General features: G+C 42.6%; 1 protein-coding gene across 49 annotated transcripts in view; it reads left to right on the plus strand.

Moving 5' to 3' along the window:
• LOC118151076 (uncharacterized) overlaps positions 1-18,606 on the plus strand; it is a 207,101-nt gene that overhangs the window by 162,105 nt on the left and 26,390 nt on the right. For 22 of the 49 annotated variants that reach the window (XR_013529068.1, XR_013529066.1, XR_013529069.1 and 19 more), the window contains 3 exons: positions 8,572-8,630; positions 15,862-16,049; positions 16,754-16,849. The exons of 7 other annotated variants lie outside the window; for them this stretch is intronic. The gene's annotated coding sequence lies outside the window, so the exon portion shown is untranslated. Of the gene's footprint in view, positions 1-272; positions 332-1,626; positions 1,699-3,862; positions 3,963-6,536; positions 6,634-8,186; positions 8,437-8,571; positions 8,631-15,861; positions 16,050-16,753; positions 16,850-18,606 lie in introns of all 49 variants that reach the window. 20 more of the 49 variants (XM_078355221.1, XM_078355222.1, XM_078355207.1 and 17 more) reach the window with 8 other exon arrangements.

The following is an 18,606-nucleotide window of genomic DNA, read 5'->3' on the forward strand; positions in this document are numbered from 1 at the left end:
TAGCTGTGATTCCATGTGCCTGCCACCATGCCCAGCTAAGCTGTGTGTTTTTAGTAGAGATGGGGTTTTACCATGTAGGCCTGGTTGGTCTCAAACTTTTGACCTTGTGATCTGTCTGCCTCAGCTTTCCAAAGTGTTGGGATTATAGGCAGGAGTTACTGTGCCCAGCCTGTCTTTTCATTTTAAAACCACCCCTGGTGATTAAATAGGTACTAATGGATATTCCTTTGCTAAATATTGCCTAGTGAATATTAAATATTCTCACCTTTCAGACATGAACTTATGAATTCAATAACTGAAGATTTACAGCTTGATACACCAGTTTCAGGAGGTATGTCTTCAGTCTTAAGTCAGATGAGAGGATTATGTGCAATAATTATTTAATGATTAACATTGATTTCTTTAATGGTAGCTTCCACCTGAAATAATACGTCTCTAACTATTAATTATTTTCCAGGATAAGAGAATTCATGTTGTCAAAACTCCAATACTCTCTAAAACAGTCAACTCATTTTCTTTGTATTAACCCATTATAAATATGTGTAGATAGTGGATAAATGGGTAGACAGAAGTAAAACAACAATCTTTGTCCTACTTGTCAGATGTAAGATTTATTTGGCACAGTGCATCAAACAGTTTATTGTTCCGAGTCTATGCCAGTCAACTGAGGAAGCATTCGTCAAATCCTCACGATACCCAGAACATAAGAAGGTTTCCTTTTAGAGTGTGGAGCCATACATATCATGTCTTAATTGTTAGATGCATTTTTCAAAGAAATCGAATTGATTTTCTCACTGGTTTTGGCTCTGGCGTGGTATGGGGACAAAACAGAATGGAATTAAACTGTTTAGATTTACTAAAATCTAAATTTTAGATTGCCAGCAATATATGTCCCTAGTCTCCCCATAGCAGATGTCGCCTGCTAGCTGTCTGTCTGTCTGTCTGTCTGTTTGTTTGTTTATTGAGATGGAATTTTGCTGGGTTCCCCATGCTGGAGTGCAGCGGCATGATCTCAGCTTGCTGTACCCTCCCACCTTCTGGGTTCAAGCAAATCTTCCTACTTCATGTTTCAAGTGGCTGGGATTCCTGGCACCTGCCACCATGGCTGCCTAACTTTGTATTTGTAATAGAGATGGGGTTTCACCATGTTGGCCAGGCTGCTCCTGAACTCCTGACCTCAGGTGATCTGTCTGCTTCGGCCTCCCAAAGTGCCGGGATTACAGGCGTGAGCCACTGTGCCTGGCCTGCTAGCTGTTCTTGAGCACACCGAGTTCTGCTTTTTCCCAGCTTTAATGAATGTCTGGTTCTTCCTTTTTGTGTTCAGTGTTATCACTGTTTCAGTAATAAGTACATTCTGGAATCTTAGAAATAATTTTAGTCACAGGAACGAAAAAATACTGCCTATTTTATAGTAATAATATTTAGGCTGGGCATGGTGGCTCACACCTGTAATCAAGCACTTTGAAGGCCAAGGTGGGTGGATCACCTGAGGTCGGGAGTTCAAGACCAGCCTGACCAACATGGTGAAACCCTATCTTAAAAAAAATAATAATAATAACAATATTTAACAACCCAAATTAGTGAACCCATTTCATTTGGAAAACGTGTATTTTTGTGTTTCGACAGCAAAGGAAGAACAGTGTGCCAGAATCACCAAATGAAGAAAGACAGTGGATCAGCTTTTCTGCAAAAAATTTGGTAAGCCTCTTTTTTCTCCTTCAAAGTATATTACTGAGTGATGTCTTTTGTTTTGTTTTGTTTTCTTTATATGGAGTCTTGCTCTGTCACCCAGGCTGGAGTACAGTGGCTCTCTGCCACATCTGCCTCCCAGGTTCAAGTAATTCTCTTGCCTCACTCTCCCGAGTAGCTGAGATTACAGGCACACACCACCATGTATGGCTAATTTTTATATTTTTTTAGTAGAGATGGATTTCACCATGTTGGCCAGGCTTGTCTTGAACTCCTCATTCTGTGATTCCTACGTTTTGGCCTCCCAAAGTGCTGGCATTACAGATGTGAGCCACCACACCCGGTGGTAATGTTTTTCATGTTTTATCTTAGGAAAGTAAATACAATGAGTAGGACTCAGCTCAGGCTTTCGCTTACTGGTGTTTTTTTTTTTTTTGGTGATGGAGTTCCAGTGTTGTTGCTGAGGCTGGACTGCAGAGTGGCACTGTTTTGGCTCACTGCAACCTTCATCTCCTAGGTTCAAGCGTTTGTCTTGCCGGAGCTTTTCAAATAGCTGGGATTGTAGGCACCTGCCACCATGCCTGGCTAATATTTGTATTTTCAGTGGAGATGGGGTTTCATCATTCTGGCCCGGGTAGCCTGAAACTCCTGACCTGAGTTGATTCCCCCTCTTCTCAACATGCTGGGATTACAGGCATGAGCCACTACACGTGGACTCTCTTACTTTTCTTTTTTTTAAATTTAGATGGAGTCTCATTCTGTCACCCAGGCTGGAGTGCAATGGCGGGATCTCAGTTCACTGCAACCTCTGCCTCCCAGTTTGAAGTGATTCTCCTGCCTCAGCCTCCCGACTAGCTGGGATTATAGGCATGACCACCACACTTGGCTATTTTTATATTTTCAGTAGAGACAGGGCTTTGCCTTGTTGGTCAGGCTGGTCGCAAACTCCTGGCCTCAGGTGGTTCAGCTGCCTTAGCGTCCCAAATTGCTGGGATTACAGATGTGAGCCACCATGCCTGGCCATCCTACAGTTTTTAATATGCATGGATTATGGAAATTTTAATCCTATGTAAGAGGAGAGAGTCGGGTAATGGAAGCACATATGCTTCTTACTGAGTCAATGTTTCTGTAGAGTCAAAGGTTTTCTGCAGGAAGATTGACACCATTGGGAAGCCTCTTTTCTTTGGGCTTTGCCTGTGCCTGGGTGCCACTCTGTACTAACGGAGAGAGCTTTGGCAGTAGCCACCACTGGGCATTTGAAGGTACAACCTCAGCCAACCTGTCTTTTCTATCTTGTTCCTTAAATACTTCATCAACACTTCAAAATACTTAGTTTTAATTTTTCACTCAAGACCTTTTGCCACCCAGAGTTGCTCTTGGCCCCATTTTCATTCTGCTTCTCAACAGAATTCTAGCTTATTGTTCTCTGCCCCCCATTTTTTATGAAATGTTCTAATTATGTGGACTCTTCCTTTGCTCTCTCTGTCTCATTTTCAGTCTCTCAAGACCCCTGCCCTCATTCTCTCTAGACCAGAGAGTGCCAGCCAGCAGATTCATCCTGAGCTAGCTTGCTCTTTCTTTTCCTTTCTTTCTTTCTTTCTTTCTTTCTTTCTTTCTTTCTTTCTTTCTTTCTTTCTCTTTCTTTCTTTTTTTCTTTCTTTTTCTTTCTTTCTTTCTTTTTCTTTCTTTCCTTTTTTTCTTTTTTGCTTTCTTTCTCTTTCTTTCTTTTCTGATAGAATCTTTCTCTTGTCACCCAGGCTGGAGTGCAGTGGTGCAGTCTTGGCTCACTGCAACCTCTTCCTCCCTGGTTCAAGTGATTCTCCTGCCTCAGCCTCCTGAGTAGCTGGGATTACAGATGTCTGCCACTATGCCTGGCTAATTTTTCTATGTTTTTAGTAGAGATGGGGTTTCACCATGTTGGCCAGGGTGTTCTCGAACTCCTGACCTCGTGATCTGCCTTCCTTGGCCTCCCCACGTGCTCACATTAGAGGCATGAGCCACTTTGCCCAGCCTCTTTCTCTCTTCTTACTGTGTCTTACTTACAGATAATCCCACGCTGCCCTCCTCTTAAAAATATTATATTGTGTGTGTCTTTGAGACTCTCATTCCTGGCCCTGAAGATGCTCCTCATACCAGACCTCTATATTGACCTATCTGCTTGACCCCTCCTCAGGCTTCGTGTGTCCCAGACCAAGTCCCCATTTCCCTCTCCATGAGCTCCTCTCGGTCTACCGGCTGCCCAAGCCAGATAGATGCCCAGGAGTTACTCTGAGGTATGATTGTCTCCCTTTCCGTATCCAGCCTAGCAAGGCCTGCTGACTCTAGCCGAACACAAAGCCCAGGTTCTATTCCATCCTCCTCCACTGCCCTCCAGTGCTGTTAGAGCCATGCCACAGAGCAGCCAGGTCAGGCTCATTGAAAGTAGGAGGTGGAGCCTGTCATTCTCTGGACTGTCTTATGTAGTGCCTTCCACTGTACTTGGAGTAAACGTCACAGCCCCTGATTGGGTCTGCAGCGGCATGGGTGAGCTGCCCTCTGCCGTTCCTCTGCTTTTCCCACATGCGGTCTGTGGATTGCTTGCTCTGTTCCAGCCACTCTGGTCATTTGTGTGCTTTTCTTCTTCTCAGGTCACAGCCTCCTGGCACTGTTGTGCTGAGGGCTGATGTTTGTGGACTGCTGTTAGTTGAGGGCTTTCTGTGCGTCTCCTTTCTATTAGCATCACAGTTGAAACATCACCATGTTGGAGAGGTCTTCACTTAGCACTGTCTCACCTCAGCCTCGAGGCTCACTGGCTCATCCACCTTTCATTTTCCACAGAGCGCTGTTGGCTGACTTTTTCCTCCTGCTTCAGCACAGTGGCTCTGACAGCCCAGATCATGCCTGCCTTGTTTACTTCTCAAGCAGGTTCTCAAGTGATTCTTCTGCCTCAGCCTCCCAAGTAGGTGGGATCACAGGTGTGCACCACCACACCCAGCTAATTTTATTTTCTATTTGCAGTAGCAATGGGGGTTCCACCATGTTGGTCAGGCTGCTGTGAAACTCCTGACCTAAGGTGAGCCATTCACCTTGACCTCCAAGAGTGCTGCGATTACAGGTGTCAGCCACCGTGCCCGGCCAGGAATGGATTATTTTTATGCTTCCTTTTTTGAGACGTTACCATGACATTTGTAAACTGTCATGGTGTTGGTGGGAGTGTAGTGGCAGTGAGGACGACCAGAGGCCACTCTCGTCCCCATCTAGGTTTTGGCTGGCCGCTTTACTGCAACCCATTTTATCAGCAAGGTCTTTATGAACTGTATCTTGTGCTGACTTCCTTCCTCAGCCTGTGACTCAGAATGCCTTAGCTGAGAATGCAACTCAGTAGGTCTCAGCCTCATTGTACCCAGCTCCTATTGTAGATGGAGTTGCTCTGCTTCAAATGCCTCTGATAGTATTGCTGCTGTCTTTATGGTCCCCGAAAGGGGAAAGGAAATCTTAGGATTTTCATTGCTGTGAACCACTGCAAGTATTGAGGAAATAATCACTACTTCCAACCTCATAATCCTGAAGTGATTTGGTAGCTGTGAGTCAGGTGTTGGAAACTGGGCAGTGTGGAAGACAGTGCCCTGCCCCATGCATTCTGGAGCATTTAATCTGCTGGGGAAATATGTAGTAAGTAGGAGATATTTACTATGGAAGTATCTCCATAGTAAATATGGAGTTATGGTCCATATTTACTATGGAGAAGGGGTTATGGTCTGGGAAAGAATTAAGTGGAATAGGGGGCATAACGAGGCAGAGGGTGTGATTGGGACAGCCTTGGTGATGCGTGATGAGCACATTCTCCAGTTGGTCTGACCTCTTTCTAAAAGTTCCAGTTTTCACTTTCAACCCCAACAAATGGTTCTTTTTTATTTTATAGAAAGTTTGTCAGAATTAGGTTTATATATTTTCTTGTTGGATTAACAGAATAATTTGATTTAACATTACTCTCTAGTATGACGGAAAGCTTCTAACCTTTTACTGTTATTTATTTATGGGCGTATTTCTTGTTATAGCTATGATTATTTCACTTTGTGTGATTTCTCACAAACACGTGTTTCTTACGTCAGAGAGCTCCTACACTAGATCCCTTCAGATTTGATGCTAATAACATGAAGTAAGAATTTAAGACAACTCTTTAGATGTTAGAGGAAAGCCAGTCTAATAACACATAAATAAATAAATTAATCAATTTCAAGTTGACATTCAAGTTGAGTTGTGGAGGTGGAGGAGGCAGTTTGGTAAATGAGTGCAGAAGTAAGGAGAAAGGTCTGGCAATAGATATCATTTTGGAGTTTGTGGTAGTGTTGTGATAGCAGTTGTTGATCGCACCGAAGTAATTTATTAGTGAGCTCCCTGACTTTTCTTTTTAAAGAAACAGGGTCGTGTTATGTTTTCTGGGCTGGGCTAGAATTCCTGGGCTCAAGTTACCCTCCTTTCTCAGTCTCCCAAGTAGTATCTAGGGCTACGGCCATGCACCACCATGCACAGGTTTGAGCCACTCCCAGCCATCCTGTTGCAAAATATTTAAATGTTACATTCAGAGGTGCATGGGAGATCTGTATATAAATAGCACCATGTAAATTGCTTGAATGTATTTTTTTTAGAATTCTGTTTGGATGTGGCTTCAGAGCAGGGATTAGTAAATTCATTTTTACTTTTTTTATTAAAGCAGATTCTCACTCTGTTGTTCAGGTTGGAGCGCAGTGGCTCACTGCAGCCTCTGCCTCTCAGGTTCAACTGATTCTCTTGCCTCGCCTCCTGAGTAGCTGGGACTACAGATGTACACCACCACGCAAAGCTAATGTTTTTATTTTTTGTTGTAGAGATGGGATCATGCTGTGTCGCCCAGGATGGTCTTTAACTCCTGGCCTTAAGTGATCCTCCTGCCTCAGCTTCCCAAAGTTCTGGGATTATATGCAGGTACAAGCCACCTGTGCCCAGCCCCCTATTTATTTTAAATAACAGCTTTATTGAAATATAGTTAACATACCTTACAATTGATTCATCAAAGTATGCGGTTCAGTGGTCTTTAGAGTGTTCGTGGAGCTGTGCATCTGTCACCACAATCAATTTTAGAAGTTTTCATTACCCTATAGAGAAATCTACATTACTTTGCCATCAGTTCCTACTCCCCCTATACGCCTGTGCTCCCATAGGCAACTGCTGATCTGTTTTCTGTCACTATAGAGTTGCATAATCTGGACCTTTTATAGAAATAGGATTGTGCAGTACGTGGGGATCTTTGGTGGCTGGTTTTTTTTTTTTCCGCCCCTAGCACATTGTTTACAGAGTTTCTTCATGTCATGGCATGTGTCAGTATTTCTTTCCTTCTTTGGCTGAACAATATACTCCATGGTAAAGTCACACCACATTGTATTTATCTGTTCATCAGTTGATGAACATTTGGGTTGTTTTCATGTATTGGCCATTACGAATAATACTGCTCTGAAGATTCATGTACAGGATTTTGTGTGGACATATATTTTTATTTCTCTGGGATAAATGCTTAGGAGAGAAATTGTTGCATTCTTTGATAGTGTACATTCAGGCTTTTGAGAAACTGTTTTCCAAAGCTGTTCTACCAGTCAGGTGTGGTGACTCACATCTGTAATCCCAGCCACATGAGAGGCTGAGGTGTGAGGATCACATGAGCCTATGAGTTGCAAACGACCAGTCTGGGCAAGATAGCAAGACCCTGTCTTTATTTAAAAAAATAAAATGAAAATGACAAGAAAAGAAACACCCAAACAAAGTGGTTCAACCATTTTATGTTCCCACCAGTAATGTATGTGGGTTCCAGTTTCTACATTTTCACCAGCATTTCTTCTTTTGAGGCAAGATCTCACCATGTCACCCTGGCAGGAATGCAGTGGTGTGATCATGGCTCACTGTAGCCTCGAACTCCCAGACGCTCATGATCTTTTTATGTCAGCCTCTTGTGAAGTTGGGACTACCTTGACGTGCCACCACACTCAGCTAATTTTTGTATTTTTAGTAGAGACAGTGTTTCACTATGTTGCCCAGTCTGGTTTCAAACTCCTGGATCCACGTGATCCACCTGCCTTGGCCTCCCAAACTGCTGGGATTACAGGTATGAACCACCATACCTGGTTATCTCTCTCTTTTGTCTCTTCCCTTCCTTCTTTGGTAGATGGAAGAAAATAGTATCCATGTCTTGTTTTTAGGCCTGAGACTTTTAAAGCTTATGAGGGAATATATGATTGTGTTTATAGATGTTGAGCGGCAGATAGCCTTGAATGCAATGTGGTATTAAAGAATCCGATTAAAAATATTTGGAGTATGCTTCAAAAGTGCTGTATGTTGCCAGGTTACCACTTTACTTGTGAGGACACATGCTCCATGAAGCACCTGATGAGACAATTTGCAATTGTTATTTTGTTTTGTTACTCTGTAGATTTAGTTGTGCTCAAGCATCAGATGACCTTTTCTTAATTTTGTTTTTCCTGAGACAGAGTCTTGCTGTGTCACCCCGGCTGGATTGCAGTGGTATGATCTTGGCTCACAGCAACCTCTGCTTCCTGGCTTCACGCAATTCTCCTGCCTCAGCCTCCTGGGTAGCTGCGATTACAGGCACCTGCCACCACTCCAGGCTAAATGTTGTGTTTTTAATAGAGACGGGGTTTCACCATGTTGGCCAGGCTGGTCTCAAACATTCAACCCGTGATCTGCCTGCCTCGGTCTTTCAAAGTGTTGGGATTACAGGTCTGAGCCATCGCCCCCAGCCTGTCTTTTCTTTTCAAAACCACCCTTGATGATTAAATGTTAAATATGTACTAGTGGATAATGCTTTGCTGAATATTGCATAGTGAATAGTAAATGTTTATTCTCACCTTTCAGACATGAACTTACTAATTCTACACGTGAAGATTTACAACTTGATAAACCAGCTTCAGGAGGTAGGTCTTCAGTATTAACTCAGATGAGAAGATCGTGTGCAATAATTATTTAATGCTTACCGTTGGTTTTATAATGGTACCTTTCACGTGAAATAAAATGCCTCTAACTACTGATTATGTGTCAGGACATGAGAATTCACGTTGTCCAAATTCTATTACTCTCTAGAACAATTAACTCCGTTTGTTTGTATTAACCCATTATACATATGTGTAAATATTGCATTTATGTGTAGACAGAACTAAAATAACAGTATTTGTTCTACTTCTGAGATGCAATATTTATCTGGCATAGTGCATTGAACAGTTTATTATTGAAGTCTACAGCAGTCAAATGAACAAGCATTCATCAACTGTCTGTGATACCCAGGACATCAGGTTTCCTTTTAGAGTATGGAGCCATGCATATCATCTCTTAATTGTTAGATGTCTTTTGAAAGAAATGGAATGGATTCGGTTACTGGTTTTGTTTCTGAAGTGGAGAGGGACAAAACAGGATGGACTCACACTGTTTAGATTTCCTAAAATGGAAGGACTGCCAGCAGATCACATTTCTGGTCTCCCCATAGCAAATGTTTTCTTTCTTCTTCTTCTTATGTTTTGAGATGGAGTTTTGCTCTGTTGCCCATCCTGGAGTGCAGTGGTGTGATCTCAGCTCACTGCAACCTCCACCTCCTGGGTTTAAGCAGTTCTCCTGCCTCAGCCTCCCATGTAGCTGCGATTACAGGCACAAACAACCATGCCCATCTAATTTTTGTATGAGAGAGTTGGAGTTTCACCCTGTTGGCCAGGCTGGTCTTGAGCTCTTAACCTTAGGTGATCCGCCTGCCTCAGCCTCCCAAGAATCTGGGATTACAGACACCTGCCACGATGCCCAGTTAATTTCTGCATAGGTAGTAGAGATGAGGTTTCACCACATTGGCCAGGCTGCTCTCAGACTCCTGTCCTGGAATGCTCCACCTGCCCTGGCCTCCCAAAATTCTGGGCTTACAGATATGAGCCACCCACTTTGGCCAGTGATTGACTTTCATTTTGTTTATTTATTTATTTATTCATACATACATACATACATACATTGAGATGAAGTTTCACTCTCGTTGCGCAGAATGGAGTGCAATGGTGTGATCTTGGCTCATGGCAATAATATGCAGCTGTTGTGACATTATAAAAATCTTTGCATTTTATAATTTTAAAGCAGCACTAGTGATAATTACCTTAGGGAAAGATCCTTTTGTTTTGATCTGTAAGTATGATATTCAAGTTTAGTGTACAGCAAAGGATATTAAACTTCACTCAGCACTAATGTGTTATATGGTGCACTTAAAACTTTAGTACAAATGTCAATGTTTAGCAAATAGACTTTAAGACATAATGATAACAAAAAAATGGAGCTATTCTGATGGGAGATGGTCGGTTATGTTTAATTTTACTACTTCCCATGCTCTTGACATTTTTTGTTTCTTTGAGAGAGTCTTGCTCTGTCACCCAGGGAGGAGGGCAGTGGCATGGTCTCAGCTCACTGCAATGTCCACCTCTCAGGTCCAAGCGATCCTCCTGCCTCAGTGTCTGTAGTAGTTGGGACTACAGGTACGTGCCACCATGCCGGGCTAATTTTTGTATTTTTAGTAGAGTTGGCATTTCACCATGTTGGCCAGGGTGGTCTCGAACTCCTGACCTCAGGAGATCCACCCACCTAGGCCTTGCAAGATGCTGGGGTTATAGGTGTGAGCCTGTTTAATGACTAGCTCTTGAATTTCTTTTTTGTTTTTGAGACGTAGTTTAGGTTTTGTTGCCCAGGCTGGAGTGCAAATGGCTTGATCTCAGCTCACCACAACCTTTTCCTCCTCCTGGGTTCAAGCAATTCTCCTGCCTCAGTCTCCCAAGTAGCTGGGATTACAGGTGTACACCACCATGTCTAGCTAATTTTGTTTGTTTTTAAGTAAAGATGGGATTTTTCCATGTTGGTTCGGCTGGTCTCGAACTCCAGACCTCAGGTGATCTGACCACCTCGGCCTCCTAGAGTGCTGGGATTACAAGTATGAGCCACAGTGCCCATCCCAGTTCTTGACTTTTTATAAATGTTGTATTATTTCAATCTTGAGTAAATAAATGCTAGCTGAAATGTTGCAGTTCAGGAGAATCTTTGGTTTCTATTAGTCAAAAAAATTGTTTTTGTAAGTCCAATAAGGTTACACTAATGTTTAGGTTTTGAAAATATTACATTTTTCATTTAGAACTGTATATATTAAATGACATTAGCTGGTATGTTTTTCTGGCCTTATACTTTGGTTCAGACTGTTATAGAAAGTCTGGCTGTATGTACGTTGGCTTAAATAATGGGATTATATCATTCTTTTTCTTGCTCTATTTTATTTCATTGTTTTTGAGCTGGAGTTTCCCCCTTGTCCGTCATGCTGGAGTGCAATGGCATGATCTTGGCTCACTGCAACCTCTACCTCCTGGGTTCAAGTGATTCTCCTGCCTCAGCTTCCCGAGTAGCTGGGATTGCAGGCACCTGCCCCCACACATAGGTAGTGTTTGTATTTTTAGTAGAGATGGGTTTTCCCATGTTGGCAAGGATGGTCTCGAACTGCTGATCTCATATGATTCACTGACCTCAGCCTCCCAAAGTGCTGGATTACAGGTGTGAGTCACCGCACCCAGCTGTAATGGGATATTTTACTGTAGACTTTGATAATCAGAATGTTAGCATTTGGGGGTTTCTTTTTATTTTTTTAATACTATTTTTTGGACTCAGTTACAATAACAGAAGTAAAGAACAAATTATAAAAGTTAAAGAGCAATGCAGGACATGGTGGCTCATGCCTGTAATTCTAGCACTTTGGGAGGCCAAGGCGGGTGGATCATGAGGACAGGAGATCAAGATCATTTTAGCCAATATGGTGAAACCCCGTCTCTACTGAATGTACAAAAATTAGCTAGGCATGGTGGCAGGCACCTGTAGTCCCAAATACTCAGGAGGCTGAGGCAGGGGAATTGTTTGAACATGGGAGATGGAGGTTACAGTGAGCTGAGATTGTGCCATTGCACTCCCACCTGGCGACAGAGCAAGACTTCGTCAAAAAAAAAAGAAATTAAAGAGCAATACAGATTGAATAATTATTCTTTTCTACAAACTGTATTTAAATGATATATATTTGTTTTCAGTTCCAGCTCAAGCTGTAACAGCCAAAGGTGCAGGATGATCTTGTACTTTTATTCCAGTCTCACGTTGAAGATCTTTCTGTAGAAGGACTTCCCAAAGGATTGTTTTTCTCTGAGACAAAGTTTTCACTCTTGTCACCCAGCGTGGAGTGCAGTGGCGTGATCTTGGCTGGCTGCAGTCTCTGCCTCCTGGGTTCAAGCAATTCTTTTTCCTCAGCCTCCTTATTGGCCAGGCTGGTCTCAAAATCCTGAGTTTGTGATTTACCTACCTTGGTCTCTGAAGGTGTTGGGATTACAGGTGTGAGCCATTGTACTCAGTGCGTATTTTACATATTTTTATCTTTCATTTTTCTGGGTCCAACACTAAATCATGCCAGTGTTAGCTTTTGAAACATGAGCACTGCCCACATCTGACTGGCATGCAACTGACATTTTGTTTTAGAGTTCTGATTGGGTCCATCTGAGGGGGGCTCTGTGATGTCACAAGGGTGGGTTTTCAGGGAAGTCACAGGGACAGTATGGGCCTGGAGCTGTGTTGCCTTCTCCTCAGAGTGAAGCCTGGTAACTGCAGTGTCTCAGCTAGGTCCTGTGTGTTGCTGGCTGGAAAAGGGCAGTTGACCAACTCTGATCCGGTACAGTGTTTATGTAGCTCAAAAATAGAAAGCTGTGTCCAGGTGTGGCTGAGGTAGGGGGATCCCTTCAGTCCAGGAGTTCAAGAGCAGTCTGGGCAACATGGTGTGACCCTGTATCTGTAGTTTTACCTCAGCCTCCCAACTACTTGAACTCCAGGGTTCAGGGCTGCAATGAGCTATGATTCCACCACAGAACTCCAACCCGTGAGACTGAGGAAACCCTGCCTTAAAGAACAAAAAGAAAACTATCGAGGTCTGCAAGAGTAGGAAACTTCTTAACGAAAACATGAGGCTTCCTGAGCCCTGTAATCCCAGCACTTTGAGGGCCGAGGTGGGAGGATGGCTTGGGCTTAGGAGTTTGAGACCAGCCTGGGCAACATGATGAAACCCTGTCTTTATAAAAGATAAAAAATTTAGCTAGATGTGGTCCACACCTGACCTAAATTTTGTAGAGATGAGAGGTGGTCGAGCAATGTTGCCCAGGCCAGTCTTGAACTCCTAGGTTGAAGCAATCTTCTTACCTTGTTCTTCAAAGTTGTTGGGATTACACACATGAGCCACTGCCCCTACCTGGGTTAGGCTATTTAATAACATAAGAAAGTGCTCAGGCAGCTCAGTGGCTCATCCCTCTAATCCCAGTACTTTGGAGGCTGAGATGAGCGGATCACCTGAGGTCAGGGGATCGAGACTAGCCTGGCCAAAATGGAGACTCTGTCTCTACACAAAATACAAAACTTAGCGGGGGGTGGTGGCAGGCTCGTGTATCCCAACTACTCAGCAGGCTGAGGCAGGAGAATCATTTGAACCTGAGAAATGGAGCCTGCAGTGAGCCGAGATCGTGCCACTGCACTCCAGCCTGGGCGACAAGAGTGAAACTCTGTTTCAAGCAAAGAAAGTTAAAGGGCAATACAGATTCAATAATGATTCTTTTCTGCAGATTGTGTTCAAATGATATCCCTTTTTCTTTTTGTCCTTATACCTCAAGCTGTAAAAGCCAAAGGTCCGGTGATGATTCCATACCCTTTTTTCCAGTCTCATGTTGAAGATCTCTATGAAGAAAGCCTTCCCAAAGGAATTTGTTGTTGTTCTTCTTGAGACAGTTTTCACTCTTGTCACCCAGGTTGGAGTGCTGTGGTGTGATTTTGTCTCACTGGCTCTTGGGTTCAGGCAGTTCTCCTACCTCACAGTCGCCCACCACCATACAAGACTAATTTTTGTGTTAGTAGAGAAGGGGTTTCTCTATGTTGGCCTGGCTGGTCTTGAACTCCTGACCTCAGGTGATACTAGGTGGAATAAGGGGGATGGGTGTGATTGGGGCAGGCTTTATGATAGGCGATGGGCACCTTCTGCAGTCGACTTCACCTCTTTCTGAAACTTCCACTTTTTACTCTCAGCTCTAACAATTGGTTCTTTTTTATTTTATAGAACGGTTGTTAGAATTAGGTTTATATAGTTTTTTGTTGAATCGACAGAATAATTTTATTTAACATCATTCTTTAGTGTGACTGAAAGCCTCTAATTTTTTACTGTTGTTTGTTTATGGGCATATTTCTTTTTCCAGATATGATAACTATTTCATTCTGTGTGTTTCTTATTTCACAGAGTTCCTATAGTAGATCCTCTCAGATTTGGTGCTAATGACATGAAGTAAGAATTTTATACAAATCTTAGATGTTAGAGGAAAGCCAATCTAAGATCAAAGAAATTAATCTCTTTCAAGTTGAGGTGTGGAGGTAGAGGAGGCAATTGGATAAATGAATCCAGAAGTAAGGAGAAAAATCTGGCAGTAGATGTAATTTTGGATTTTATAGTAGTGTTTTGGTAGCACTTGTTGATGTCACCAAAATAATTCATCGATGAGCTCCCTCAGAGCTCCCCATTTCTTTTTAAAGAAACCAGGTCTTGTTATGTTTGGCCGTGACTAGAACATTTGGGCTCATGTTATCCTCCAGCCTCAGTGTCCTAAGTGGCTGGGGGGGGCTACAGGCATGTGTTACCATGCCCAGCTTTGGACCACTCTGAGCCATCAGGTTGCAAAATATTTAAATTTACATACAAAGGTGCAAGGGAGATCTCTATATAAATAGCACCATGTGAATTGCTAGAATCTTTCTTTTTAGAATTCTGTTAGGATGTGGCTTCAGAGCAGGGAATAGTAAATTAATTTTTGCTTTATTTTTGTTTTTGTTTTTGAAGCAGATTCTCACTCTGTTGCCCAGGCTGGAGTCCAGCGGCATGATCTTGGTCACTGTAGCCTCTTTTTGCTGGGTGCAAGTGATTCTCTTGCCTCAGCCTCCCGAGTAGCTGGGATTACAGGTACCTGTCACCACATTTGTCTAATTTCTTGTGTGTGTATTTTTGGTAGAGACAGGGTTTCACCATGTTGGCCAGGTTGGTCTCTTAACTTCTGACCCAAGTGATCCACCTGCCTCGGCCTCCCAAAGTGCTGGAATTATAGGAGTGAGCCACTGCTCCCGACCATTTTTTTTTTAAACATTTTTAAATTATAGCATTTATACCTATTCAAAAGTAGAGAAAATAGTACGATAAACACTAAAATACCCGTTTCTCAATTTCTGTGACCATTAAGATTGTCCACGTTTTGTTCTGCTATTCTTTTACCTCCCTTTGCAGGAATATTATAAAGCAAATCGCAGTCATCGCATCATTTTATCTGTTCAGTGTGCATCCCCGCACAGCCACTCCCTCATCGTATCTGACAAATTTAGCAGTGATTTTTTGGTGTCAGCTCATATGTAGCCCTTAGTCGAGTTTCCTTACTCTTATGTGAACAGTATCACATTTCCTCATTATCTGAAAACATGTTGTTTTAAATCTGGCTTTAAACAGTCTTCATGTGTTAACGTTGGTTGTTCTGCCTCTTTTAATTTCAATCAGCCTCTGCTTACTATTTTTCATTCCCGTTCCATGAATTCTTTGTGGAGAGTTAATTCTTATTGAATAGCATGCTCACGTGGTTGAAGGGGTAAAGAACATTGATCTCATGGCTGCAGTGCAGATGAAAGTGTAGCCTGAAATGCGCTACCGTAAGGCAGCCAATGGAGGAGGGTTATTGCAGTCACGAGCAGATAGTAGCGAAAAGCTGCTTCCAAATAGTGTTTATGGCTGGGCACGTTGGCTCATGCCTGTAATCCCAGCACTTTGGGAGGCCAAGGTGGGTGGATCAGCTGAAGTCAGGAGTTGGAGACCAGCCTGGCCAACATAGTTACGCCCTGTCTCTACTAAAAATGTACAAAAATTAGACAGGCATGCTGGCAGGCACCTGTAATCTCAGCTACTTGGGAGACTGAGGCAGGAGAATTGCTTGAACCCGAGAGGCAGAGATTGCAAGGAATCGAGATCATGCCACTGCACACCAGCTTCAGTTCTGTTGTTTATTGTCTACAATGATTTTCTTTCTTTGTCTTCTGTTTAAGGATATTGAAAAACAAAGTTTAATCTTTGAAGATTGTTTTTAAGACCAAAAATTTGAAGGACATGCGGATGATCTGTGTGTGGAAGAAGTACTGGAAGACATTCCTTTCAGAAGTCCCTCATGATAGGGAATCCCAAGGCTGGAAAACATCATTCAAGTGGGCAATCAAATTAAATTTTTTATGAAAAGGTAAGATGATAACCTGCAGACACAGATTCGGTGTCTTCCCTAAGGAGACATTAATTTGATTAATCTGGGCCTTTTGTCTCCCTCTCGTGACTTCTTTGTACTTACAATTCTCGTTTAGTTTCACTAAGATTTAGTTCACTTAGTTTCACTTTGTACTTACAATTTCACGTTTAGTTTCACTAAGATTTATTTAGTGTAAGTATCAGATGAATAAAATATGCCCTTCCATACAGAATACAGTGTAAGAGTTGGGCTAGGGTATCATCAGCTTTTAGAGAGTGATTGCAGCTAATTGACTCCTTGTTCATTCTTGCATTTATTCAGTATAGAAGCAGCACCAGAGGTTTTAAGTTAACATGCTTGTGGATAATTAACATGGTTAAAAGAGTGGTTTTAAGAATGATAAAAACTTTTGGTTCTGAGGTCCAGAATAAATACCATTAAAAAGTAATTCTTTTTCAACCTCCCCCTTAGAGGAGCAGCTAGCATGAAGTTTACATGAGTAAACGGAGTCGAGAAAAAGGAATGTGGGGTAAACAGACTCAACCAGGGAAGCTTTTATTATCTTAATCTTCACCTTATGACTTAAAGCTCGAATGTAAGAACTGGCTGTCTTCAGCCTGGCTCATTAAAACTTTTCAGCTTCCCAAAGGTTTGAGACTATGCTCTATACTTCCCTAATATTTCCCTTAATATTTTTCCAGCCACCCTGAGTGAATCCCAGCACTGCCCTACATAAAATATATTCTTCATTATATTTCCTATTTGATGTCTGACTCCCCCTCCTCCTACGCTAAAAGGTAATTTGACTCCCCCTCCTCCTTCACTAACATGTAAGTAAGGGATGGGATTTCGTCTGTTTTGTTCTGTTGTAACCCTAAATACCTAGAAGGTGCTCAGTAAATATTTGTTGTTTGAATGAATAAATCAGCCTATTGTTGAATCAGTCAGTCCTGTGTGGAAGGGACTTCTCATGCCAGTGGTGCATATCTGTATGATAGCTGGCATAGGGAGGGATGTGGTCAGAATGGCTGTGTCCATGTGGACTAGTTTTGCTTATCATAATCCCAGCAGGCTCCTATCGGGGTTAAGCCACAGTTTCAACCTTATTAATTAGTATCATTCTTTAATCATAAAGCCAGAGGATGTTAAGATTGGAATTGATCTGGGAGACTATTCAGTCTGTTTTTCTGTTGATTGATGTGAGAATAACAGAGCCTAGCGAAAGTAAGCTGATTACTCACAATTGTAAAGCTTTAGAGGTCAACCTGAAATTGGGCTTCTGATGTGAGATTCTGTAGTGTCTCCTTCATGTGTTCCCCCTGGCTGAGACAGTTCATGGGCTTTCAGGTTTGACATTTTTCTCTGCAGTCTCTAAGCAGAAGCTTTTATGTGGACATTCTAGGTTAGCACAGATGGGCAATGACCCTGCAATGTGTGCATAATCCCAAAGGCCAACCACTGTGGATGGGAACTATCCCAGATGTGTCAGGAGTACCACAGGCGTGCTCACTTCTCTATTCATTGGAGCTGTATACAGTGGAAAGGAAACCCAAACCAAGACACTTTGCTGCTTCAGTTCTTTTATTACATGTCACAGTCCAGTATGTCTCCATTTAAATTCAGACTTTTTGATGAATCATCAGACCAGCTGCAGGCCCTTTGGGTCAGAAGTCTTGATCTGACTAACTGTTCATTTTCTTAATGGACTTCCTTACTTCAGGCATTTGTGTGTAGCTGGTCTATTGTGGAGTTGTCAGAGAAGTGTGGAGCCCTCTCTTTTTGGGACAGTCGGTTCTTTCAGTGTAGCATGTCCTGAAGCGGGGCTGTCTCCATTCTCTTTGTGTGTGAAGTCTTGTGTTAAGCAGGGCGAAGGGAGAGAGGAATCCTAAAGAGAAAACCTCCTTTAGCATTGGCTGAAACATGTTTGTGAACTGACCAAGATGTAATTGGATGGCATGAAAAAGGCTACAGTTTATTTAATTATCTTGCTATCTGGTTTGTGGTACATGGTGCCTTAAATTGAGTTTAGAAGAAACTTGGCAGATGGAATTTTGTCCTGTTGCCCAGGCTGGAGTGTAGTGGTGTGATCTCATCTCACTGCAACCTTTGCCTCCTGGATTCAAGTGATTCTCCTGCCTCAGCCTCTTAAGTAGCTGGGATCACAGGCACCTGCCACCATGCCTGGCTAATTTTTATATTTTTAGTAGAGACGAGGTTTTACCATATTGGCCAGGCTGCTCTCAAACTCCTGACCTCAAACGATCTGCCCACCTCGGCCTCACAAATCGTTGGGATGACAGATGTGAGCCACTGCGCCCGGCCGAGGGTGTCATGTTTAATTCTACTCCCTGTGGCCTCTTCTATAATACCAATCATGCATGGAGCCCATGGTTTTGCTGCACCTAGTCTTACTCAAACAAAGGCTCTGGACTTTCATAGTTTACACTGACATATTCTAGTTTTCCCCTGAAATGTACTCTGAGGATGCTGATTTCCAGATAGCCATTCTTGGCTTCCAGATAGTTATTTTTGGGTGAAGGGAATTTCAAGTATT

Source organism: Callithrix jacchus, chromosome 18 (assembly GCF_049354715.1).
Source record: "Callithrix jacchus isolate 240 chromosome 18, calJac240_pri, whole genome shotgun sequence".
NCBI lineage: Eukaryota > Metazoa > Chordata > Mammalia > Primates > Cebidae > Callithrix > Callithrix jacchus.